The sequence below is a fragment of the Pleurodeles waltl genome, chromosome 5 (assembly GCF_031143425.1).
Source record: "Pleurodeles waltl isolate 20211129_DDA chromosome 5, aPleWal1.hap1.20221129, whole genome shotgun sequence".
NCBI lineage: Eukaryota > Metazoa > Chordata > Amphibia > Caudata > Salamandridae > Pleurodeles > Pleurodeles waltl.
In genome coordinates, this window is record NC_090444.1 from 757,569,314 (window position 1) to 757,596,813 (window position 27,500).

The window sequence follows — 27,500 nt, forward strand, 5'->3', positions numbered from 1 at the left end:
AACCCTCTGTTAGGTTGGTACAAAAGCAGTCAGGCTTAACTTAGAGGCAATTTGTGAAGTAATTATGCAACATTTGAACAGTAATAAAGTGGACACAAGAAAAGTCTCACACCAATTTAGAAAAATAGAGTAAGATGTCATTAAATATTTGACAACACAACAAATATCCAATTAGTAGAAAGGCAGTTGCCGAGATTTCAGGTAAGTATAGCGCCTAAGAGCACATTGAGGAAATTCGATTTTTAATACGATCGTATCGACCCGCCATTTTGTGGCCCGCCGCCATTTTATGTTGCCTTCACTCAGGCAGCACAGCGAACGAAGTCCATTCTGCCTTTTCTGCTTATTCTGCAACATGGTGTTCAAAACAGCCTTCTGCCTCTATCTTTACAAGGCTGGTATTAAGGTCTGACCGAGTACACTAATCCCTGTCTGGTTTTCTAATCCTTGTTTCAACTATCTGTAGGCTCACACTATTCTCCGCTGATCTTATCTTATCGTCTGGCCTTCGCTGTCCTTTGCTAGTATTCTCTCATTTCACAACTGTCCTCCAAACGCACACAAACTTATCGCACCACATGCAACTTCGTTGTGGATCGGTTAATGAATTAGTTTAAGGGAGGGGTGACAAACACAGCTGGAGGGGAGGCAACCTTAAGTCACTTGATACTTTGTTTTCCAATTCCTTCTATTGGTGCTGTCTTGTTTTCCGACATTTCTATTGGCTCTGTTCTATCTTTACATTATTCTTACTGGCTCCTTTCTATGTGTTCTGGGAGTGTATGTAGTTAATAAATGGTTTTTATACGATATATAAAATTGTGCGCCACAAAGTAAAGAGGCAGTCTCCTGAGAACATACCTTGTGTACTTGTTGGACAACTGTACTAGCTGCAGCTAATAAAATCTGATCTTTTACGCCTGACAGAGTGTCCCGTGTCTCTGTTAGTTGAGGCAGGTGAATCCAAGGAGATTTCAGGCGTACCCTGCGCCGCCAGGCCCATAAGGTTCTGGTTCTTCAACTGGCGCCCAACGTGGGGCGGCTTCAGCGGTACCGGTTCTGCCTGAAGGTCGTGAGGAACCCCGCAAGAAAATTCTGGAGGAATCGTGAGCCACGTCAAGCGACCCCTGTATGTCGAAGTGGTCCGAAGGTCTTTTTCAGCGCGGTTACTCCTTCCTGACGGCTACTGACGACTGCTGCCCTGACTGCCGCCCTGCCTTGGCCTTTTCTTTGATGATGTATGGTAAAGCGAGACGATAGACGGGCCTCTGTTGGTGTAAGAAGACATCCTTAGTTAAGTATTTGGTGGGTCGCGCCCACAAATTTTTGGTCTTTGTTTTGTCCTTAGGTCCTTAGATTTGGCCATTGCAGTGGCCAAAGCCGAGGGGTAAGTGCATTTGTGCTGTGTAAACTGAAAGTTTTACCCCCTTGATGTTTGTGAACAGCCAGTAAAAATCGTGAGATGTCTGGTCTGACTAAGTTTGGAAAACTTTGTTGCTTTGGTTGTAATAGGGACTCCCAGCTTGAGGACTCCTGTCCGATTCCTTCGGTTGGAACTCCCACATATGAGCTCTATTCTAAACATGGTGTTGGTCCTATTGCCTTTAATAAGACATGGACCCGATATACAAAGAAAGATGGTGTTTTAAAATGGCCAGAAAATGGTAGTTTCGAAACTGATGTGCTAGATAATTTAGAAGCAACGTTATTTAAAAGAAAAGCCCGGCCGGCAATGTTTGACTCTTTTCGCCTTTGGCGTAAGGAAGCCAAACAGAGAGAAATTAAACAAGCGAAACGAGATAGGAAAACACAGGGAATGACGATTATACAGGCTGCTCAGCAATTCAAAGATGATGAAATAGATAATGCAATGGAAATTTCAGACAGACAGCATCGAATGGCAATAGATAAATGCTATCCGACGTTGCCTATCTCTTCCCTTGATAAGAGAAACGATTTTGAGGAAGATCCCTTAATGTCCCACTTATTGAAATTGCCTCCGCCCTATGTACAAGGTGCTAATGCACCCCCGATGTTACAGCCTGTTCAGCCGCCAGTTGTGCTTCCGCCTGCTCCAGCTTTTCCACATTTGCCTCCTCAAGTATTGCCTATGCCAGCTTTGCCTTTAACTCCTTTGCCTTCTGCTCCTTTGGCAATTCCTAATGCTCCTTTAGTTAATTCACCTAATACCTTGTCCCCTATCCTTATGTCAAATTCTCCATCTATGCGTAAGCGATTTGCAGATACTGTCTCTGGTCTCTTATCACCTTTCTTTGAAGCTTTAAATGTGTCTCCAGCTTTTTCTCGAAGACAGTCTCGTAGTCAATTCCCAGACTCCGAAGAGCGAGAAAAATTGGACTCACTTGCTTGTAGATGGATCAAGAAGGGTCCCCAATATAGTACGTCTGATATTATGTCCACCTTTCTGCAATGGAATGCACCTACGCAGAGATATGTTTTTAAAGTTATGTGCGATACTCTCGCTAAAGAATGGGAGGATATGAATTTGGGTTCGGTCCCACAGGATCTGTTAGATGTTCAGGCTGACTTTGACAAAGGACTTATTGTGGGTCCTAAGGTTGAAAACGCTGTCAGAACACTTATTTCTTTCAGATCCCTATTGTTCTCACAGACTTTTCCTGATTCTGATCCTTCAGTTAGGACAACACTGAAAAACTATCCCATGAGAGAGGTTTCTCCAATATGGAAGGAAGAAGTTGCAGCAGCAGGTGCTAATCCAGCTATTCCTGCGCATTTTCAGCGCATATGGATACATGTCCCCTGGAAAAGGTCTGAAGTTTTAGCACTTAAACAGTCACTACCAGATCCACGTAAAAATCCTGCTGGTAACTATAAAGAGTTGTCGCAAACAGTTGATGCATGTACTATGAATCTAGCAGATATTGACATGTTGATGGGAAATGTAGTTCCACAGACAATATGGGCTAAAATTCGTAGAGAGGATCACGCTCAAGAATTAGGCGGCGATTGGAACGCTATTATTGCCGCAGATAGAGGTCAAGTAGGTGGTGCAAAGCCCGACGCTTTGATCTCAGAACTCCCTGGTAGGATTATTACATTAATGAAAACAATGATGCCTGCTTTGAGAGTTAATTGGGATAAGCTAGCAGCATGTAAACAAAAGAAAGATGAAAGTGTTTCCGATTTCTTTACCCGATTCGAGGAGACATTCATTGATCACAGTGGTCAAGATATGGCTACAGAAGGGGGACAGCGATTATTTGTGGATAAGTTCGTATATAACTTGCTTCCTGAACTATCACACAAGCTAAAAGACTCCGAGAGTTCATGGGCAGTTTCTTCTTCCGCCCAGATATTGGCTACTGCACAATATTATGAAAATAGAGACAAAGAAGAAAGGGAAAAACAAGAGAAAAAGACGAAAGAATTAAAAACTAAAGTTCTCTTGCAACAGGCTTATCCTCCTCGTTATGTTCAGCCTCAGTTTCAACAGCCTCCGCAGTTTCAGAGGTTGTATCAAAAGCCTGAACCATTCATTCCAAGACCTTTGCTAGGTCCCAATCAATGTGCTTATTGTAGGGAGGAAGGTCATTTTAAGAACAGTTGTCCGGCATTGTTGCAGCGTAATGGAGCAACATCTGCTTCACGAGGTCGTGGTGGTCCTCAGTCAGCAAATAGAGGTAGAGGTCGAGGTGTGTTAACCCAAGAGCAGCGTTCTTTTGTTCCTCCAAATTCCGGAAATTACTTTGACCAGCAAAATGTTAGGTCTACACAGTATTACAGTGAGGATCAGTATATTGAAGGAGGGAATGAAAGTCTTCATTTTGAATAGGACAGCCATGGACAAAGTAAGGGGGTTATGTCAATTCCAGTGGATCAGAATGGACCTTATGTTAATGTCACTACAATGGGTGTTTCAGAGCCATTCCTTTTAGATACTGGTGCCATGAGAAGCTCTATCATTCATTCTAAACTCCCTGGCGCACCTTTGTCTGGCTTAACGAATGTATCTGTAGGATTTTCTGGCGCCCCTGTTCGCAATCCAGTTTCTTGCCCTTTGCCTGTTTCAATAGGCCCTTATGATTTAGAAGCTCCGCTTCTTCTGACGAATGGTTGTGGTGAAAATCTGTTGGGTTTAGATCTATTAAAAAGAATGCATGCTACGATATATTGTTCACCTTCTGGTGTATACCTCACTCTAGGACAGAAAATGACTAGTCCAATGTACTTATCAAAAGATCAATTCCCACCTGAATTGCTTTCTCTTCCCGAAACGCTTTGGGCTACGGGTCCGAATGACGTTGGTTGTCTTGAGATCCCACCTTATGTTGTTACTCTTAAGCCCAATGCTGAAATGCCACGTATTCCGCAATACAGAATCTCTACTGAAGGTGAGAAAGCCCTTCTGGAAATTGTCCATGATTTGATTCAGAAGGGTGTGGTTGAGGAAACGAGAGGAAATACATGTAACAGTCCTGTTCTTCCGGTTCTTAAACGCACTGATCCTTCTCAGCCTCCTGTTTATCGTTTTGTAATTGATCTTCGGGAGGTAAACAAGATTGTCGTACCGCAGTTTCCTGTAGTCCCAGATATCACTGCTCTGTTGACGATGATACCTTCTACAGCGACTTGGTTTTCAGTTATTGATCTAAAGAATGCTTTCTTTAGTATTCCCATCGCCGAAGAGAGTAGAGATATTTTTGGTTTTTCCCTCGGAGGCCGAAGCTTCCGGTTTAAACGCGCACCTCAAGGTTATTGTGAAAGTCCCTCTATTTACAGTCAAGCTCTAAAATGTCATCTTGATGCCTTTTCCTTACCGTCCGGTGCCGCTCTCATTCAGTACATGGATGACTTATTAGTTGCCGCTGATTCAGAGGAGATTTGCAAAAACGTGACCGTTGCACTGTTGCGTCATTTGTTTGATCTGAATCACAAGGTTTCTCCTTCTAAATTACAATATGTCTGTCGCGAGGTGACTTATTTGGGTCATCTCTTGTCAAAGGAGGGACGACGATTGACCCCCGAACGAATTCAGGCAATTGCACAAATGTCAGTGCCATCCACACAAAGAGAGGTACGTGCCTTTTTGGGCATTACTTCTTATTGTAGACAGTGGATTCCGAGTTTCTCTTTATTGGCTAAACCGCTGTTGGCGCTAACTTTAAAAGATACGCCTCAGCCTCTTCCGTGGACTGACGAATGTCAGAAGAGTTTTACTGATTTGCGTATTGCTTTGTGTTCTGCTCCTGTATTGGGTACTCCTGATTACAGTAAGCCCTTTACGCTCTATGTCCACGAAAGAGAGGGTTGTGCATTGTCAGTCTTAACGCAGCGTTTTGGAGATCAACAGCGACCATGCGCATATTTCTCAGCTACGTTAGATCCAGTAGCTAAAGCATTGCCTAGTTGTCTTAAGGCGACAGCGGCAGCAGCAATTTCTATTCGACAGTCTGCTGGAGTAGTGCTAGATAATACTCTCATTGTTATGGTGCCACATGCAGTGGATACTTTACTAAATAGGACAAAAACGCAGCATCTTACGAGTGCTCGGTTGTCCGGATATGAGCTGACGCTTTTGGCTAGTCACATACACATCAAACGATGTAATACCCTGAATCCAGCTACTTTGTTGCCTCTTCCAGAAGAGAGAGATGTCTCTGAACAGCATGATTGTTTTCTCCGTACTGAAGAAGAGACTAAGGGTAGAATTGACCTAAAAGACACGCCATTAGTGAATCCAGATGGAACACTATGGGTAGATGGTTCTTGTTTCAAGCTCCCGAATGGAGATACAGTTTCAGCCTACGCTATTACTACTTTGCATACGATTGTGGAGACAGCACGCATTAGACATAATTCAGCTCAGGCAGCTGAATTGATAGCTTTAACTAGAGCGTGTGTGTTATCCAAAGGAAAAAGAGTAAACGTGTACACTGATAGCCAATACGCTTTTGGTGTAGCGTTTAACTTTGGGCGTTTATGGAAGGAAAGAGGATTCTTTACTTCCCATGGTACTAAGATACAACATGGTCAATTAGTGACTGAACTTCTTGAGTCACTTACAATGCCTACTCAGATAGCGATCGTGAAGTGTAGTGCACACAAAAAGATTGTGGACGATGTTGGTCGAGGAAATGCATTTGCAGATGAGGTAGCGAAAAAGACAGCCAGAGACAACACAAGTCGAATGTATGTTGCAGGTCCCGCAAACTGCGTAAGAGAAAAGGGAATGTGTGAAGATACAGTAGAGAGTGTGAAATCAATTCAAGGAGAGGCTACGGAGAATGAGTTGAGAAAGTGGAAGGAAAGTACAGGAATGTTAGATGAGATGGGATGTTGGGTTGAATTATCAGAACATCAACGTTGGCTGTTACCAGATGCTTATGTACTACCTGTAGTTACTATGGCACATGGTCCAGCTCACCTAAGTGCAAAAGGAATATGTAGGCTTCTGGCTCCAGTGTGGCAAAATGAGGGGATCCCAAAGTGTGCAAATAATGTAGTAAAACATTGTATTGTTTGCTTGATGTACAATCCGGGAAAGGGAACCCCAACTCCAGCAGGTCATTTTGCTCCTCCAACATATCCATTTGAGGTGTTGCAGATCGATTATATTCACATGGAACGATGCAACAACCTCAAATATGTTCTGGTGGTAGTATGTGCTTTTTCTAGATGGGTAGAAGCCTACCCTCTGAAGGACAATACTGCTTTATCAACTGCCAAAATACTTTTGAAAGAATTCTTCCCTAGGTTTGGTTTACCGCGCATTGTCTGGAGTGACAATGGGAGCGAATTTGTGGGTCAAGTCATGCAAAAAGTTTGTGCAGGTCTTGGCATAAAACAGAAGTTCCACGCGGCGAATCACCCACAGTCGGCTGGTTTAGTAGAATGCTACAATGGAACCTTGAAGCTTAAAATTGCTAAGGTGCAAGCTAGCACAGGACTTAATTGGCCTGATGCTTTACCATTGGCTCTTCTGTCCACCAGAACAGCAGCACACTCTCGTTTGGGGCTTAGCCCTTACGAAGTGATATTTGGTCGCCCAGCTAATGGATGGGGAGTTCCTCGCCCTAAGAAATACTCAGACTTGCCATACCCGATGTTGATTGACTATTTGCATGACCTTACAACTAAATTGCGTGTTCTTCATCAACAGGTTCAGAGTGCTCTACCAGAGGCTTCCACAGACCCAGGTCATTCCATCCGACCAGGTGACTGGGTCTGCACGAAAAATTTCCAACGACAGAGAAATTTGGAGCCCAGATGGAGAGAGCCACGCCTGGTTCTTTTGACCACAAGAACAGCAGTTAAAGTCGAAGGAAAGAAAAACTTGGTGCATGCCGTGCACTGCAAGAAAGTGCCTTTGCCCTTGCCTTACGATCAGTGGGTCCGTAGAGGCATCAGTGACTCTGAAAGTGAGAAAGTTCCGCAATTTGTACCATTCAGTGATGCGCGTCTAATTGGAACACTTTCTGAGAAAGAGGACGACGACATCCTTCAAGAAGCAATACCATCGCATCGTCGCTTGAACACGACAAATCCAGGAACATTGTTTCAAAACCAGACTGCCTCTGGACAGGAACGCTATAATTTGAGACCAAGACCAAAGAATTTGTAAATTTCTCTTCTATGTAGTACTCTATCCCGGTTGCAGGGTCACGGTAGGAGTCTTAGTTACGACCTGAGTAAGTGGCAATAGGCCTGCAGGACCTCACAGTGTCATAGGACGGTAGATAATCGTGACTACAGTGATTGAGGAAGATTGCCGTGAGCATCCACTTAGAAAGATGGAGGCTACATTAGATAAAAGAGAAAGTAAAAATGTAAAGAATAATTGTAAAGAAATATATAGTCGTTGTAGTATTGCTCTATGCGTCATTATATTGTTGTGTATTCTTTTGGCATCTGTAAACTGGATCATTATTACTCTGCAGCAAAAAGTTGTCTCTTCTCCTACCTCTACATCTTCTTCTACTATCTCTCCGCACCTATTTCACACTCTTCCCCAGCATGAACTCATCAGAAGAACTGAATACTTTAACAATTCCTTCGTCCAGTTGTTACATCAACATCAGTTAGTGATCAATACAACTGACTGTTGGGTGTGTGGACTCATACCACATACGGTAGAAAAAGGAATGCCATATTTAGTTCTTCCATTCTCCTATGAAGGTTCCGCTTGGGCTTATTTTGTCATTTTCAATAATGCATATCAAAGTAAAATTAAACAACCTGTCAGTTCACATAGTGTTGGTTCAGATTTCAGTCATAGTTTATTGATAAAGGGAATGGTAGCTATGGCTAAAATCATGGAAAAAAGTGAAGCTTCCATAGATGAAAGAAAAGCATATACCAATTGGAACATAACTAATTACATTTCCAGCCTCAATGATAAGGTTAAGCAAGGAAAATCTCCTCCGATACGGGTCATACCCCAACAAGGAAATTTCTGTCTGCAAATAAATGGTAGAACTCCAAACACCGGACAAAGAGAAAGTTTATGTTCCCATACATATGTTTATTCAGCCCTGAATTCACCGCCGTTAGTACCATCTCAAGGTACATACTTCGTTTGCCACGATAGGGCTTATACATGGTTGCCAGCTGATTTCTCTGGTACTTGTTATGTAGCCTTTCTTCTTCCCCCTACATACACCGCTCCTGCGAACCATCATAAAAATAGATATGGCAGAGGGATTGTGGATTCGAAAGACACAGCAGGACAAGAGGGAGGAGATTTCCTCAAAGGATTTCTTCCCTTCTGGGGTCCAATGGCCAACAGCAGAAATATAAGGCAATTGGTTCGTGTCGTAGAAACCACCATAGACATCACTGTAGGAGCTTTAAGTAACATTACAGCTGAACTACAGGCTGATCGTCTTATGACCTTGCAGAACCGTGTTGCCTTAGACTTTGTTCTTGCGGACCGTGGTGGAGTATGCAAATTGATCGGATCAAGTTGCTGTATTTTCATACCTAATGACGCTCCGACAGTATACCAAGCTATCTCTAAGTTACACATAATCTCCGAGTCGATTCATCAGGACGAAGGAGATTGGTCCTTTTCAGAGTGGTTTTGGGGATTACTGTCCAAATGGGGTTGGAAGGTATTGACATTCTTTGGAGTAATTTTAGCTTTTATATTCTCTTGTTGTCTTTGTATGCACTGCAGTCCTGCCATCTGCAACCTATGTGCTACTGCATGTATTCCCAAACCCAAGTCACAAAGAGCAGAGAATATCAAAATGATGGTACAGCAACAGCTTGATGACCTCATGGCCATAGACATCGACTCAGATTAACATGAGTTTGTGTATCTTGCCTGAGTTCTGGCAAAAGGAGGGTCTGAGGAAATTCGATTTTTAATACGATCGTATCGACCCGCCATTTTGTGGCCCGCCGCCATTTTATGTTGCCTTCACTCAGGCAGCACAGCGAACGAAGTCCATTCTGCCTTTTCTGCTTATTCTGCAACATGGTGTTCAAAACAGCCTTCTGCCTCTATCTTTACAAGGCTGGTATTAAGGTCTGACCGAGTACACTAATCCCTGTCTGGTTTTCTAATCCTTGTTTCAACTATCTGTAGGCTCACACTATTCTCCGCCGATCTTATCTTATCGTCTGGCCTTCGCTGTCCTTTGCTAGTATTCTCTCATTTCACAACTGTCCTCCAAACGCACACAAACTTATCGCACCACATGCAACTTCGTTGTGGATCGGTTAATGAATTAGTTCAAGGGAGGGGTGACAAACACAGCTGGAGGGGAGGCAACCTTAAGTCACTTGATACTTTGTTTTCCAATTCCTTCTATTGGTGCTGTCTTGTTTTCCGACATTTCTATTGGCTCTGTTCTATCTTTACATTATTCTTACTGGCTCCTTTCTATGTGTTCTGGGAGTGTATGTAGTTAATAAATGGTTTTTATACGATATATAAAATTGTGCGCCACAAAGTAAAGAGGCAGTCTCCTGAGAACATACCTTGTGTACTTCTTGGACAACTGTACTAGCTGCAGCTAATAAAATCTGATCTTTTACGCCTGACAGAGTGTCCCGTGTCTCTGTTAGTTGAGGCAGGTGAATCCAAGGAGATTTCAGGCGTACCCTGCGCCGCCAGGCCCATAAGGTTCTGGTTCTTCAACATGGCGCCACTCATGTTTATCTAGTCATGTGAGACCGGGTGAAAGTCACAAGTTCAGGTTGACCCGCACTGAAGCATGGTCTGGAAACAGGGACCAGATTAGTCTAGCTGAAAAAATGACCGTCTAAAATCCAGCAAGAAGAGTTACATTTGTGGTAGAGGAGGCCCTAAAGAGCAGGGAGAGTGTTTTTGTTGGTGCTGAAGGAACTCTTTGGGATCAGAATCTCACCCCAGCAAGGCCAGCGGGGCTCAGGTAGGTCTTGTTGCAGGTTCAGCTACAACAGGTGCAGATGGGCAGTTGCAGAGGCCCATGGAGCTTGTTGGGTCCCTGTGGCTCAGAACAGGAGGCCAGTCAGCTAGCCCTTGAAGTCACAGTGGCGGTCCTGGATTCCAGGAGTAGGTCTACTCTTCCTTCCTCAGGCACCTGGGCAATTCATCTTGCAGTGGGACAGCAGGGCAGTCCTTCCAGCAGCAGTGCAACAGAGCAGTCCTTCTTCTGAGTCTTCCATAGGTCCAGAAGTCATCTGAAGGGTGGGTCTGATGATCCTATCTTTATACTTGATGCTAGCTTTGAAATGGGAGAAGCTTCTGGAGTTTCCCCCCACAGAGGTGCCTGGAATTTCTGCCTCCCTGCCCGTGTCCTAGTTGGTCTTGTGGGACAATAGGCAAGGAGAAATTCTTTGTGGGTGAGCTAAGTCAGTGCCTTTGAAGTCCAGGTGTGGTAGGTGACTGCTTCACTGCCCTATCAACTCATGATGGCCCATCCTGCCAACACCTAGACTCTGTATTGTTATACTGTCTGGAAGGAATACACGATGGCCAACTACCAACTACACTTAGTTATGTGACGATGGAACAGGCTGCAGGCACAAAATGTTGAGGACAAGATAATACCAACTTTCTAAAAGCGGCATTTTCAGAATTGTGACTTAAAAATTGACTTTACCATTAAAGAGGACTTTAAATTACAATTCTTTAGACACCAAACATAGGTTCCTACCTGCTCCTAGACAAAAGTTATCACTTACTAAATGCAGTAAGGTAACCTAATCATATCATAAGGAAGAGGTAGGCTTTGCAATAGTGAACAGCAAATTTGAAGGTTTTTTACTACCAGGACATATAAAACTTAAACGTATGTGTACAACATTTTAAATACAATATATCCTACCCTATGGGCTGTTTAGGGCCTACCCTAGGGGTGACTTATGTGGACTACAAATGAAGCTTTGGGCATAGCTACATTTTTGTTTGCCAACTCAAAGTAGCAGTTTAAAATTGCACACACAAGCTGCAATGGCAGGACTGAGACATGTTTTAAAGGGCTGCTTAAGTGGGTGACACAATATTTGCTGCATTTACTTTACAGGCCCGGGTTACCTGTAGCAACACTTTACACATTATGTATAAGTAAATTAAATGTGACAATTGGATGTAACCCAAAGTTATCATATTTAAAGGAGAAAACACAAGCACTTTAGGACTGTTTAGTTGTGGTAAAGTGTACAGATTCCTAAATGCCAGCACAAACAGATTCCGAAAATAGGAGGGGTGAAGGCCAACAATTGGGTGGTTACCCTGCAGAGAGGGCCAGGTCCAATGCCAGTGGTTGGTGCATTTCCTCTTTTGGTGCTATTTTTATTTACAGCTTTGGAAATTTATAACTCAGGTTTCCCATTATTGGATTTGTTTTGTTTAGTTTTGATTGTGTTCATTAAAATATTCTCTATTTTCATAAATTGTAATGGGATTTTTATTTTATTGTGTTTTTGACTTTTAAACTGTTGGTTTGGATCTTCTAAGTGTTTAACACATTTTCTCAAGTTAAGCCTCTTTGCTCTGTGCCATAGCTACAAGGGGTTGAGCTCAGGGTTAAGTTACTGAAATCTTAACTGGGCCTAACAAGAATGGTGCATTATTACCTGCGGTGCACTACCATCCACCCCAAATAATAATCTACTTTCTTGCAATTGAGTATCAAACCACTAACAATGATTGTTCACCTCTTATTTGCCTTAGTACTGGGAAGCAGTATAAAAACCAAGACGCTCCCTTGAATGACTGACATCTGTATTAAAATATTAAGTAAACCAAAGCAGATAACCAAAGCTAAATATTACAACTAATTAAAAGTTGAAAGATTATAATCTCTCTTATCTACCAATCAATTTTGGCTGTTTGAATGAACATCATCCTTTGAAGGAGTAAGGTACTAAGATGATTTGTTAGAACTATTCAGAGCATATTTGATGCTTAGTCAACCCCAATTGTCTGCTCAGTATCCTTTCATTTTTTTCAAAAGTGCACCCTGTAATTTGCTACTGGTATTTGAATGCACAGTCTTTTCAAGAACTGCTCTACTCATAAAAACACTTGGGGGGTTATTACAACTTTGCAGGAGGTGTTAATCCGTCCCAAAAGTGACAGATATACCACCAGCCATATTACGAGTTCCATAGGATATAATGGAAACGTAATACGGCTGGTGGTATATCCGTCACTTTACCGTCACTTTTGGGACGGATTAACACCTCCTCCAAAGTTGTAATAACCCCCTTGGACAGGAAATTGAATTGCTCATTTTTGCTTCAACTCCTTGACTTTATCAGCATGTGTTAACCCACAGATGCCTACACAGATATTTTTTACAAAAGCGAAGCATGTAAAAGTCCTACTTGGCAGTAATAGTCCTAATTATGAAAATGAAAGGGTATATGTAACTTTTGACAAGGCTAACAAAAACAGTACTATTTTGATTTTTTTCTAACATATTTATAGAAGGGTATAATACAACATATCTTAAATTCATCAGCAAGAATGCATATTGCCATGCTTGGGTTTGTTTAGATTGGAGATATTGACTTTTTAGAAGACATTTCAAAGAATGTCTATCCCTGAACCTGTGGACATGGACTGCTATCCATTAATTGCCTATACTTTTAATTCTTTGGTTTACTGGAGTTATAGCAGTCCTGCAAATTTCAAGCCATGGAAGGTCAGAGGGTGCAGGGGAAAGCTCAGCTTTTCCCATCACACAGTCCTTCTCAAAAACTAAGGTGTGGAAGTAAAAAGGAAAGTAGACAAACCACTCTCGCTTCTGAGCAAACTTTGCTGCCAAAGTGTGCCTACATGTAGAGAACTGCCTCGATGAGAAGAACCTGGATGGCTTCACATCATGACTCATCCACATCTAAAGTCAATGGCTACCACATTGAGACTAACTCCACCATCAATAGAAACTGTTAATTAACCAAGATTGCCTGCCATCAATTGACCACATTTCCCAGCCTTAAGCCATTGTGCCCAGAAGAAAATTTCAGAGCAGTCCCACATGCACGAGTGTTGCCCTACCTCAATGGAGACAGCTCTTTAGTGGCAAGAACCCCAGAAAACCATTTGATTCCTGTGAAAAGCATTCTTGTCATTTGACAACACCTCATTCAAGACCTTTATAAAGTTGACAGGATCATCCTTATGCTCACAGACCCCATGTGTGTCTTCCCTACCTGCCCCATTCACCCACAACGTCCTAGAAGCAGTACAAAGCAGAACCACACCTTCCTAGGTGTTTAAGATAGGGCCCGCTGGATAGGTACACAAACATTTAGCATCACAATATTCAGGACCAGGAAATAGAGGAAAAAGATGAGCAGATTCCAGCTGAGAAGCTGAATTCTTAGCTTATACGTCATGGGAATGAAATTTGTTGCCTCTCTAGATCCGCACTACAATGTTTACCTCTAATTCAGAAAGACACCAAGAAGTCTTGTTGCTTCCTGTGACTCTCCATTTCTCCATCTGCACCTTTTCATCAGCCTTCCCCGCTGCCCCTCCAGTTTCTTTGTACATCACCTATTTGACGTCTATGCACTGGAAATTAATATACCACCACCCTGTCACACGAAAACCTGAGGAAGCCACCTGTGAGACTGTAATTGCCCAAATTATGTCTGATTTTGGGTGAGACACATTACAATAAAAGTAGATTTAGGTTCACAGCTTACCATTTATATGGAAAAATAGACTGTTTTCCACACACTGACTCCATTGACTTACTGACTTTGTAGCACTTTTAGCTCCTGTAATATTTGCTGATTTATTGATCAAATAAAGAAGCTGAGTTCTCTACTGATCCAAGGATTCTGTTAAAGTAGAAGTCATGAGGGTTTTAGAAGTCAACCCCAGAACATTCTATTGAAACCATGGGTGTGCACTGCATCCTGTGTTCCTTGCTGTGGAGCCCTTTAAGTCTATCCACCTGTGTGGCCTGGCAGCCCGAAGCGAAAAGTTAAAGAAAGAAACTGTGGAATTCTAGAAACTTGAGATCTTGCACAACCCAGGCATTCACTACGACAGCATTCATAACTTCAGTGAATGCATCACTAAAAGCACCACTCATGGCAAAAATCATAATTCAACTTACAGCTGCCTTCACAGTGCTACTCAAATGATCAACCCCCTGTCCCACTCACCACACTTAGAGCTCTACTTACAACAACTTTTACAGCATTGGCCACTGCAACACTCATCAGGTTCTGCAGTTTCTGACTAAGAGTAACACACACAGTTCACCTCGCAGATCGGCCCAAAGGTTCCTTAATAGTTCAGCTTACTGCTCCGTCTACAACTTTGCACACAGCTCAATTAAAAGCACTCTCAATGGCTTCAGTCACAGCAATACCAAAATATCCATTCACCTCTCTACTCAGAGTTGCATTAACACCATCACTCATCATTTTGACTATGCTGAAAACTGTTACTAAATCAACATGCTGTAATTAGGGTTGAGGTTATATAGCAGAGAATCTAATATCTTCTACAGATTGCAGTTAGCTGTCTATTAGAAAGCACTGTTGGTTGCCAGTAAAAAGTATTATTGGTATTAAATTTCCACTGCTGGTAATAACCAGAAAATGTTTTCAGACTTGCATGGCCAATTGTACTGTTCTGCAACCAGGAATAATATTACACATGTGTTAGAAATGGGTCTCTAGTTGGCAGTGGTTTACACTCTGTCTAAGGAGGGACTCTCACTTCAGTCAGGGTAAAGGAGTCACATAGGAATATGTGACAGAACAACTAGGTCCTAAACAACTATAGCCTAAACCACTACTGCTAAACAACTAAAAAGTCTCTACAACTAAGTACTGAACAACTACTGTCTAAACAACAATTGTGCCTGAATAACAAGTGCCTGAACAACTAATATATATATATATATATATATATATATATATATATATATATATATATATATATATATATATGTATATATATTCTAAACAACTAATAAACCATAAAAACCAAAAAGAAAACCTTACCTTAAAATTAGTTGTTCAGGCAATTGTTATTCAGGCACAATTGTTGTTTAGACAGTAGTTGTTCAGTACTTAGTTGTAGAGACGTTTTAGTTGTTTAGCAGTAGTGGTTCAGGCAAGTAGTGGTTTAGACCTAGTTGTTCAGGATGTTTCCCATATGTGTATATAAGTTAAGAATACAAAATGGCACCATATCTGATGTACCATAACGCCTCTAAGAATTTTGCCAACGCGCATGCCACAGTTCCGTGCGGATTTGTTCTGCGGATCCTAAGGGCTGATCTCTAATACTCAAGGACTTGCACAGAGGCCTAATCCAGCGCACCCTCTGCCTATTATATGTTGGACAGTGGAATAGAACGTGGGCAATATTCTCTGTGGTCATACAACCTATCGGGCAAAGATCTACTCGACATTCAGATTGATTCCATCCAGAAGTAAAGGCCCGTAAAGGTAGGCATGCCTTCTCCATTTATGCATCCTGGATCTGGATTTGACATCCATCAGGACCACCCCAACATTGCTCCAATTTAAGAAAGATCTGAAGACACACCATGTTAAACCTATCAGTCTTAGAGCAGTCTTCCCCTAAACTTTTTGCCTTCCTCCTTCATTTTTGCTGGTCTCATTTTTGCTCGCCTTAGACTCTGCGCACTTTACCACTGCTAACTAGTGCTAAAGTGCATGCACTCACACCTTAAAACATGGTAAAATTGTCTCATCCCCAATTGCCATATTTAATTTACTTGTAAGTCCATATTAAATTGGCACTACGTGTTTCCAGGTCCTGTAAATTAAACACTACTAATGAACCTGCAACACTGATTGTGCCAGCCACTTAAGTAGCACTTTTAACATGTCTCAGCCTGCCATTGCAGCCTGTGTGTGCAGTTTTAAACTGTAATTTCAACCTTGCAAAATAATTTTGTCAGACCCAAACCTTCCTTTTTAAAACATACAGGGTAGGCCTTGGACAGCCCAGGGGGCAGTGTGCAGAGTATTTAAAAAGTGGGACTTTTATTTGTTAGCTTTACATGTCCTGGTAGTGAAAAACTCTTAACTTTGTTTTTGACTGCTACAAAGCCTATCTCTCCCAGAGGATAACAGTGGAGTTACTTTATTACATTTAATAAGCTACACTTTCCAAGTGGGAGCATGTAAGCAGTTCATGGTTTGTGCCTTTGGAATTGTAACGAGAAATCCTAAATTATGGTGAAGCTGGATTTAAATTACAGTTTTGAAAGTGTTACTTTTATAAAGTTTGTATTTTCCTGCCATTAGTGCCTGTAGCCTGTCTCTTGGTCACATGACTGTATGTAGCTGGCATTTGAGTTTTGTGTATTTATCCTAGACAGCCACACACAGTAGACTGCTTAGGCATGCCTGGGTGGGCCATCACTGGCAGGATGGGAGAGCAGAGCTACAAAAGCCCCACTTACACTCAAATAGGCTGTGCCCTGCCTCCACATAAAAGCCCCCCTGTAGTTAGTCTAGAGCCAGGACAGGGAAGGCAGGGTGTTTGGGGACTTCAAAAGGAAACCTCTAGACGCCCCCTTCCCCCAAAGGCACAACTGGGTATGAATACTGGACCTCAGACACCAACCTTTCAGCACACCTCTGGACCTGTGGATACTCTGCCAGAAAGAAGGATGGTTGTGCTGCTGAAAGGACTGCCACTCTGCAGGACTACTGCTCCGAAGGAACTGCTGCCCTGCTGTGCTGACCTGCTGCCCTCTTACTTGCCATAACCTTTTTTTAGATATGTTGTGGGATGAGTTGTTGGTGTGTTTCCGCTGTTTTACTGTTTGAAGACCAGCACAAGTACTTTACACATTGCCTCTGAATTGGGCTTGACTGCTCTGTGCCAAGCTACCTGAGGTTTGAGCACAGGTTCATTCAGGGTGTTAATTTGCATGTAATTTCAAGCTGAGAAGAATTGTGGTTGATGCTCGAGAAAGGTTTCAACCCCCTATCCATTAACCCAATGTCTAACACACTTCTTTATGGAACAGAATACCGCAATGCATTAACAGGCTGCTTCTGCTCCCACAACACAGATATCTCTCTAGTCACTCATCGCTTGTGACTTTGGCTTTGAGCATGTACATAGTATGCTGCCTTCTAGCAACATACATGCTCTACAAACACCAGTAATGAATATATATACACACACACATACATACATGTTGTTGTAAATGGCCCTTTTGGCAGGGTTATCCCCTAACTCTTTGGCTCTGACTTCCGGTTTTTGACTGTGTGCTGCATTACATTTTCCTGGTTTTAGGACTCTGGGCACTTTGCCACTGTTTACCAGTGCTAAAGTGCACCCATGGTTGCAGAAAGGCTAGTTTCCCCAGAGCATTACACCAGCCAGGTGAGTAGAATGAGTCCAGCCCATGGGCAGGACTTTTTCTGCCCTATGGCTCTGGTGTCCCTAGAGTGGGGTGGGGAGGTGAGCCTGAGAAGGGTCATAGTTAGTCCCCAAATACCTCTAGACTGCATTCTGGGGAATGAGTTGCCCCCGGTGTCAAGGGAACTGGGAGGGGTGACTTCCATAGGGGGAAACATCCTGAACAACTAGGTCTAAAACACTACTTGCCTGAACCACTACTGCTAAACAACTAAAACGTCTCTACAACTAAGTACCGAACAACTACTGTCTAAACAACAATTGTGCCTGAATAACAATTGCCTGAACAACTAATTTTAAGGTAAGGTTTTCTTTTTGGTTTTTATGGTTTATTAGTTGTTTAGAATATATATATATATATATATATATATATATACATATATATATATATATATATATATATATTAGTTGTTCAGGTACTTGTTATTCAGGCACAATTGTTGTTTAGACAGTAGTTGTTCAGTACTTAGTTGTAGAGACTTTTTAGTTGTTTAGCAGTAGTGGTTTAGGCTATAGTTGTTTAGGACCTAGTTGTTCTGTCACATATTCTACACATATGCATTTATTTTCTGTATGGGAAATTTTAATTGCCATGGCAAACGTTTTATGTTTATGTTTAACATTAAATTATAAATTGGGAGTCTATCCTAGTGGAAAATAAACACAATTTTGCACATATTATTGCTGGTAGCATGGGTTACAGTGGGGTGGATAAGGCATAAGTCACTCTTTTTAACGAAGAATTATACTTGTAAACATGCATTAACTTGTCCCAGTGTCTCGAGTGTATATATTGCAAGTCAATTAATATTTTAAACTTTCTGAAATGTTATTTATAAGCGTGTGGATGATTTTTTTTACTTCGTTTTAAGAATTTAATGCTTTTACTTTTCTTTTTTATAATGTGCTTGTATTGAAGATTGTGTGATAAACTTGCTTTAAGGGCATTATTTTGCCGCAATAAAGCCGAATTGAATTGAATTGAGAAGGCATGCATTTTTGTTTTGTTTTTTCTTGAACCTCTTTGCTTCTGATGTATTGTTCCAACTCTCAAACTTTGCATCTGTTTGGCTGCCTTTTTAAGACCGTACTATAATCAAACTATAATTTTATCCACCGCTTGAGCCAGAAGTGCACCAGATAAGCAAAGAATACCTAGGTGGACTGTCATTTTGCAGTTTGACACCCAAACTATGCAAAACCTTTCCATGCAAACTCGGACTTATTGACAATTATTTTGAATTTCGCAAGGCATTTAAACCTTTTCTGTTACCATAAAATGACTGTTTAGAATGTCCACTCCATTTTTTTTGTTACTGTTCATTCGGCAAACAACACAAATACATAAATGAATAAACAACGATATGGTATTATGTTTATAGTTTTCAACTGGTTGCAATGATGAAAGTTTTTGTGTTGTCCACTGGAGGAAAATAAATATTATATTTGGAATATCAGGATATAACCCCTGTATGATCAATGCATTAGTTGCATTTATTAATAAGATCTGCTACATCGACTAACAACTACATCACAAGGTAAATATAGGTTGAGGTAAAAAAAAAAAATATATATATATATATATATATATATACATTTACTTTGACAATATAGTGTTAGGCACATATCACACGTACTTGATGCTATATTACTGTATCTCGACATTGTTGACCTCAATATAGGGCCAAACAAATGGACACCTGTCCTCCTTTGATATTGATAGTGTTTGGCCCTATTTTGGCAAGTCTGTTAACAGCTTTCATTACAGTTTCTTTGATTTATGCCACTGTGTAGGGTGAACTAAAATCCCTACTTTCAAAGAAGACATATTTGAAATCTTTTGTGAATTACCAGTTTAGACCTGTCTTGCTGGTGCCAGTTCTTGCAATCTTTTAGAACAGATAGGAATGGATCAGAATCTACAACAGAGAAAGCATTACATTGATGCTTTGTGTGATGAGTGATCTCTGAAGGAAAACTTATTCTGGTGCAGTCACCACCCGTTTGCTTCTTGATTTATCAGCATTGATCGAAACCATTACCCACACAAGTTTTACTAGTTACCTGAAAGGGGTCAAAGTCACTGGGCCTGTACTGTCAGAAATTAGAGGCACAATTTATCATGGAGGGAAAGACAATAATATATCTCAATCTCTTTGGCTTAAAGGTACAGAATACAACCAAGTTTAATTGTTTAAGTTTGGTGCATGAAAACTTGCAAGCTGCAATACCTCACTGCAAGAAAAGCTTTCTGTTGCCCAAACGGGTTACCTACATAAGATCTTCGGGCAACAGCTTGTAGCAAAAGTCCCATTGTAACAGGCCCTGAGTGGATTATGCAATTTCTCAGTTCTTGCCCTTAAAAAATGGAATGACCTCCATCCACCCATAGGATTATAGTTTTGTCCTAAAGCATATTCTTTCTGATCAAGACCTTCTTATTCTCAGAATAACTTGAATCCACTGAAGCCAACTGGCATCTGAGCTCAGAAGACTCCTATGCATTGAATGCTGTGTGACTGACCTAATTTCTTATTTTTTCATTGTTTTTATTAGATGAAACGTAGCTTTATCTCTATTTACCTTCCTACTTCAGGCCATTAGTCTTTGTGGGGCACCCAAGGTTCTTCGAGCCCATGCATCATATTTAGGGGCATGTTAATACTCTATTTAGGCGAATTTGCATCATTTTTTCATGCAAATATTCGTGCAAAATTAACTCCTTATTTATATTTTGACGTTAGGCCTGTCTAACGTCAAAATATCGGAGTTTGCACCATTTTTTAGATGCATGAACCTACCTTGTGTTAATGAAATGTAAGGTAGGCGTTCCCATCTAAAAAATTATGCTAACCCCATAGCCCCATATTTATTCCCCCGTCCACACCAGAGGGACACTGGAGGATGGAGGACCCCATCCCAGGTAAGTAGGGTAAGTATAGGTAAGTATTTTTTTTTTAAATTAAAGTGCCATCAGGGGCCCAACTTGGGGCCCCCTGCATGACACAGGGTGCAATGGCCATGCCCAGGGGACACTGGTCCCCTCTGCTGGCCATTGAGGTGGTGGTCATGACTCCTGTCTTTTCTAAGACAGGAGTCATGTGGTATGAATGGTTTTGCGTCAGAAAATGACGCTAGGCTGGTTAGAGGCATTTTTTTGCCTCTAACCAGCCTAACGTCATTTTTTGGTGCAAAACTCCCTTCTCCTATACCGCCAGCCCCAATCGTCTAACACCATTTATTTTTTTCCGCTAGCCCACCCCTTTGCTAGGGCTTGCGCCATTCCATAAATATGGTGCACAGCTGGTGTTCAGGAATGGCACAAGCTGGTGCTAAACTTTTTGGTGCACAACTGCGTTAGTGCAGTTATGCATCAAAATGTATAAATATGCCCCATAGTGTTTATGTTCAGCTTTGTGCAAAGCTGGTCCACCTTCCTGGTTTTCATGCCCACCTGTATGCAAACATGCAGAAACTTCTGAAATTGGTTGGAGACCTTGGTGCCACCTGTGCTTGTTTAGAACTGTGAATGACGGACATTCGGGACTTGATGGACACTGATTGGCTTAAGTTCAACTCCGAGTAGGATAAATAGCATCGTGTTTGGAGGTACCGAAAATGTCGAGAGTCCTTCCATTTGCTCTGAACTGATAGATCTTGTTACTGACCAGTTACTGTGGCCAAGAGTAAGTTACACATATCTTTTTGCAAATTGGTTCTATAAAAATGTTCTTTCAATGTTTTCGTGATAAAACTTGTCCCACTATCATTCTTGCTAATACTAATTCATAGAGACCCTACTGTGAAATGTAATGGCCATGATTACAAGTGCAAATTATTATTATTGCATGATTACAAGTTGGCCATTATCGGATGCGATAATTATCACACCTTATAAAAAACTACAAATTAGGCGTTTGGTATTTAATGGGTATGACAAATATCACCTAACACAGTTTTTTGTGGAGTAACATGCATGTTTTGGTTCATATTGCACCAAAATCCACATGCACAGGTATTTACTGAGCATTTTCCTCTGATAAATATCCTCAGGTTTCACCTTATGAGATTTATCACCAAACCTTATACCCTTATGTGCAGTCACAGAATACCACACATATCAGATTATATCGGCCCACTTTAATGATTGCCTATGCCTAGTTACTCCACCGTAATAACTCGACTCGCTTAAATTAGTTCAAATTTCGGCAGTTAAGCTCTTGTAAAATATTGAAAAATTTGGTCCGATCGAGTATCATCTTCACTGTCAATTGGCTTTGTTTTCAGCAAAATATTCACTTAAATTCCTTAAACCCAGTCATGTTGACACTTCATTCGCACGGACTGCAATTGTTGTGGCCCACAGTCATTCACTGTGTGCCAAGATAGTTACCTCACTTTGCAGATCTCTGACTTTTTTCAGCTACAAAGAAAATCACTTGCAGCACCATCCATACTTTCAATCACAGCTCCGCTCACAGCACTACTTGCAAACCCCCCTGTGATTCTATTTACTTTTGCACATGAAAAATGCAGAAGAATTGAGGTTCAAAAAACGATGTACAAGCCACTTCACATTTAAATGTCCATGAAACATGAATTGTGAATCCGTTTTTCAGTTTAATTAGCCATTTATTCCAAATGAGGATTTCAAAAGATATTCACACCAAAATATTTTCAATTAATTTGCACTCCCCGTGTAGAAAGAATTTGAATCAAAGGCCAATTAACATGAGTGGAGGAGTCAAGACACACTTTAAACTATAACACACCTGGGGCTAAGTGGGCCTTTACCATAGCACTCCACTTGAAGTAAATTTCATCAAACATCAAGTGAGCCTTGTGTAAAACGAGAAACTATCATTCAAAACATACGCAGATATTTATTCTATGGCCTCGATTTTGAGTGTCGTGGTAATGCATGATGCCTGCTCAAACCCTTGTTAGCACAGGTATCAGAATTATGAGATTTTTTGATTGCACTGATAGGATAAAAGAGTTAGATCTATTCACGATTTTTTTCAGCATAACCGTGTTAAAAAAAAAGCAGGCCCTGTAAATACCAGTGCATGCGACAATGGTGCAGCATTCACCGAAAATCTGCATGTTATGCACCATTTTCATGCACTATTTCACTTATTGCAAGTGATAACGCTCCCCAGGGTATAGTTATGCTAGCAACATCACAGCAATTATGCGTGTAAATATCAACAGTGCAGCAGCTGCATTGGCACCCAGGCTGTATTGTGTTCAGAGTGCAGTGCACCCAAACTGTAGCTGTATTTTACTGCCCCACCAGTGGACAGGATGGGTGGCAATTTGTCTTACTTGCATCCGAGCGTTTATTCATCATTGCTATGACACTGAGCATATATGGTCAACAGTATTCGGTGTTTATTAACTTTACAACATTTCTAGGGCCATCATCCGTAAAATATTTCTATTTTTTGTAAAAAAAAATATTTGTGTTGGTTTTTAAATGAAAATGAAAACAATGCCACATTATTACTGACATGGGAATTTTTCACAACATAAACATCCTACACAAAGTATTTGCATAATAACAGTCTAGGAAGATGACAAAATATGAAATGAAATCCCCCCTCCTTGCACTCCTGTCTCCCCACACTCACACAGAGCAACCCCACTGTCCTCCACACCTCCTCCATCCCACTCCATCCTCTCCCTTCCCCAGCACACAGCTCAGTGGTGCAGAAAGGTACCCCATATTGCTTCAAATTGTTTCATATTATTGTTAAGTCTGTGTATTATCTGTTCATCTCGCCATTCATACATATCTTTAAGCCATCGGCTTAGCGCTGTGTCTTTACGATCTTCCAAAGTCTCAGTTTTCCCAGTTTCGCCATGGCCACCACAGTTGCCAACTTTGAAAACTCATGCAGAAGTGGCATCCACGCCTGAAATGTCAGGGGCCCTCCCAGCTCTGCCTCAAGAGTGGCTCTTACTTGTCGCCAGTAATCTGAAGCCCTGCTACACTCCCATGAGATATGTGTGATGAAAAGATTTCAGTTAATGAACAAACACAACTTCTGAGGAATCATTCTACCCTCCTTACAGGCCAATATACTTAGTTCAAAAGAAATGTCTGAACAATAAACATTATGGAGGTAACCCTTTTCTCTTAAAGAACACAACACATTATTTCCTGCAGTTATACTGTTTTGCTATACTATGCATGTATCCTGTCCCTTCTAGGCATGCCATCTACATAAAGGAAAACAGCGACTTTGTATAGCCCTTAACCTCATCAAATACTACCCTTTACCTTCACTGTGGCTCTTATTTTGAGTTTGGCAGATTGGACAGTCCGTCACAAACTTGACGAATGTCCAATCCATACATTACCAGTGCGTCATATGCTATGGTGAGTTGTGCTCTCTACTAATATCCATAACATAACATAGGAAAACACTGAGAATGGGATATCTGTCAAGTCTGGACGCTAAGCTCTAAATAAGGCCTTTAGTATTCAGTTAACCAGAATGTTTGCATTTTACTCCTATTCAAATGCATTGGATATAATTTTAAAATTTTTGGGAAACAAGGTAGACTTCTGATAAGTAAGTAACCGTGCTGTTGCCACTCACTCAAACATCAGTTTGGTCACATGCTGAGCAAAGGGGGAGGGGGAAATTGACTAACGTGATGCACCTGCCTGCAAAGATACCTGAGTTTAAAATGTGCCGGTGTCTGCCGGTAGTGGCCACCTTCACTTATTTTGTGGGGCAATAACTTACTTTTTCATCATCAGATTTTGACCGAGATTAAGAGAGAGCAAGGCAGAAATCGGAAAATGAAGGAGGAAGAGAGAAATAGAAAAGGGAAGAAAGGAGAAGTGTTAAAGAGAACATGCAAAAGTGGGATGAAAAGCTAGAAAGTGATATATTGCAACAGAGAGGATTGGTGTGGAATCAATCAACCTTGGGATTTGGCAAGGAAAACACAAATCAGAATCCACCTGTCAAGTGGCCCGTTGTTAAAAAAAACCTATTGCGTGAAACAAACGTTTCAGAGCAAATATTCCAGTTTGGGTGGAAATGTTACAATCTTACTAGCATGTGAAGCAATGAATCTGATTCAAACAAGAAAAAAAAAAGTCAATAATTTTGTCCTGCGACGCCCGGCTTTCTCCTTCCGAAACGCGCACAATAGTATTTTTTCAAACCAGACCGTTGGCAGTGCTACCGTTCCTATGGCATCATTTCGAAAAGAAAATGGCAAGCCATAGCAGTCTAAGAGCACACTCACACAAACGAGTCCAACTGCCGGAAAGTGAAACCCGCTGCTCCCCGCCCACCTCCTCGACAACTCTCGGAACTCAGGCACCTGCTCGCAGCCATCCAGTGCGAGCATCTTCCCAGTAAACAAACCACCGTGCCCACTTTATTATGACGGGATTTTGCGAGAGGTCAGCCGACCCCAACAACGCCAATTCTTAACAGTATTTTGACTCCGGGGACGGATGGGAATACCTGCTTTAGCACTATAATGGTGGAGTCCCCACACAGATTCCCGCAGAAGCTCAAATATCTCTGGGTGTCCTGGAAGCTAGGAGGGCTTGCATATCCAACACGCTGCACAAGCTCGGAAGCTGCTTACCAAATGGTGGCCTGCTTGGATGACACACCTCCTCTCTGTGCCAAGGTCACTCGTCCCAGAGACAGCAGTAGGTCTGCCGTGGGTGCCCGGGAGGCTGTGCCTACTTCAGGACTGGTCCTGCCAACGGAGGAAGGATGCTGCAAAGGCCGAAGATACCCGGGCGCCTGAATCAGTGGCGCCAGTACACTGCAGGATCTCGTGGCGGTCAGCGAGGGCACCTCTCAGCGTGAGCCTGACCGAGGTGAGAGCCCGGTGTCCCCGCTTCCTCCCCAGCCTGTCTCAGCTCATCCGCTGTTGCTAAGCGTAAGGCTGCGCGATCTTCCTCCCCGTCCCTCCTCCCTCTCCCCCCCCCACCTCTTTCCTCCTCCCCCAAGTCCGGCCTCTGCGGGAAGGAGCACTGTATTTGGGGTTATTTATTCCGCTGCCTCGCTTTATTGCCGCTCGGCTGGCGCTGGCGCTGCCCCTGGTTACCGATTACAACAAACCAACAGATTGCTGCCCGCAAACGAGCAGACAGTCACCCGCCATGCAGGCACTGGGCGAGAGGGTGCCGCGTAGATTCATTTTATAGGAGACGCACGATCATTCCCACCAATCAAAGTGGAGAAGTGTTTATATATTTAATTTCTCGAGAGGGGCCAATGTTACACACCGCTTACACGATGGCTTCAAAGATCAGGTTTTCAGCTCCCTGCTGCAAAAGGCTGCGATGCTGTTAATCAGTAAACCACTCTCGGCACGCTTTGTCTACTGGTATTATAGCCCCCAAAACCCATCCTCCAACAGCGTATTTACTTTATTTCTTATTAAAAAAAAAAAAAAAAAAAACATTCCTACAACGAGGTGGAGGCTGCTGGCGAAAAAGAACACTTTTTCCAGGTATTTAATCGGCCTCACTACACAGACCATCTTTCGGCGTTCTTGCTGCGCTGCAAACCACCCGCGTGAAAATGATACATTTAGAAAGAAGGTGCACAGACTTCTTCGACTCAACATCTTATGATTCTGGGCAAATGACTTATTCTCCCCGTGCCTACAAAAACATGAATGTGTTCTCCTATAATGTAACTGTTGTTCATGTAAAGTGCTCCCATACATTCTGGTCGAGTTCGCACAATATTACACTGTAAAAACACCTGCAAAAAATAAGTATTAATTTTTAACCCTTGAAAGAGGTCCCCGGGGCACGTGCAGAGATGTTACCCTCCCATGCAATGCCGAGCCCGTTTTACCTGAAATAATGCAACGAGTACGGTGTTGTCTCTCTGAGCATGTTTATGTGTGTGCGCTCGTGAGCCGGCCTGTGAGGTGGCGTGACGTGTCTCTCTGAAAGGCTTGTACCTACGTTTCAGTGATATTCTTAAATACACAATTCTTGCAGCGTGTCTACCTGTCGGGAAGGGGGAGGGGCGGCGCTAAACCACTTTGCGCAGGGCTCCGTAGGAGGTGGGGAAGAGAGGTGAGGGATATCCCGCGTATGAGAGGGGGACTACGTGACGAAGAGGGGGTGGCGAGGGGTATTCCCCTGTCGAGCCAGAAGGTTGGGGAGGGGGTTTTGTTACCCAGCATCAATCACTGGGGTCTCCTACGATGGCTGGAGCGCAGTGAAACTTGCAAGGATGACCGATATACGTGTCTGCAGCTTTTCCCTTACCTACCCATCTGGTGTAAGAGCTCCTCCTTCTGCTGCAGAAGAAGCTCATCTCCCCTCCCAGTGGCGCCGGTTTTCACCAATGGAGGAGCAGCGTTTTATTTCTAAAGGGAATGTAAGTCAGCGCACAGGCAGTGAGGCCTGCTTATCCGGAATGCGACTGCCCCCTCGCTGGACTGTGCGAAGCCACCTCCCGTACAGAGCATTAAATCTGTGTTATAAAACCATGTCCTCCGCTAGCAAGAGGGCGGATGTAGGCTGCCAGCGGCCCGCCTAAGGGAAGGCACCTGATCGCTGTACAGGGCTGGTGAGCTCATCTCATTTGCTTATATTCGCATCTGTATGTCTGTTTCGCTAGTCAACAGTGGGTCAGTG

The 27,500-nt window shown here is 42.3% G+C and overlaps 1 protein-coding gene across 1 annotated transcript in view; it reads right to left on the bottom strand.

The window, feature by feature from the left end:
* SYNE1 (spectrin repeat containing nuclear envelope protein 1) overlaps positions 1-25,797 on the bottom strand; it is a 1,478,055-nt gene extending 1,452,258 nt beyond the window's left edge. Inside the window, exon 1 of the mRNA XM_069234720.1 lies at positions 25,475-25,797. The gene's annotated coding sequence lies outside the window, so the exon portion shown is untranslated. The remainder of the gene's footprint in view (positions 1-25,474) is intronic.
* Between the last annotated feature and the right edge of the window lie 1,703 nt (positions 25,798-27,500).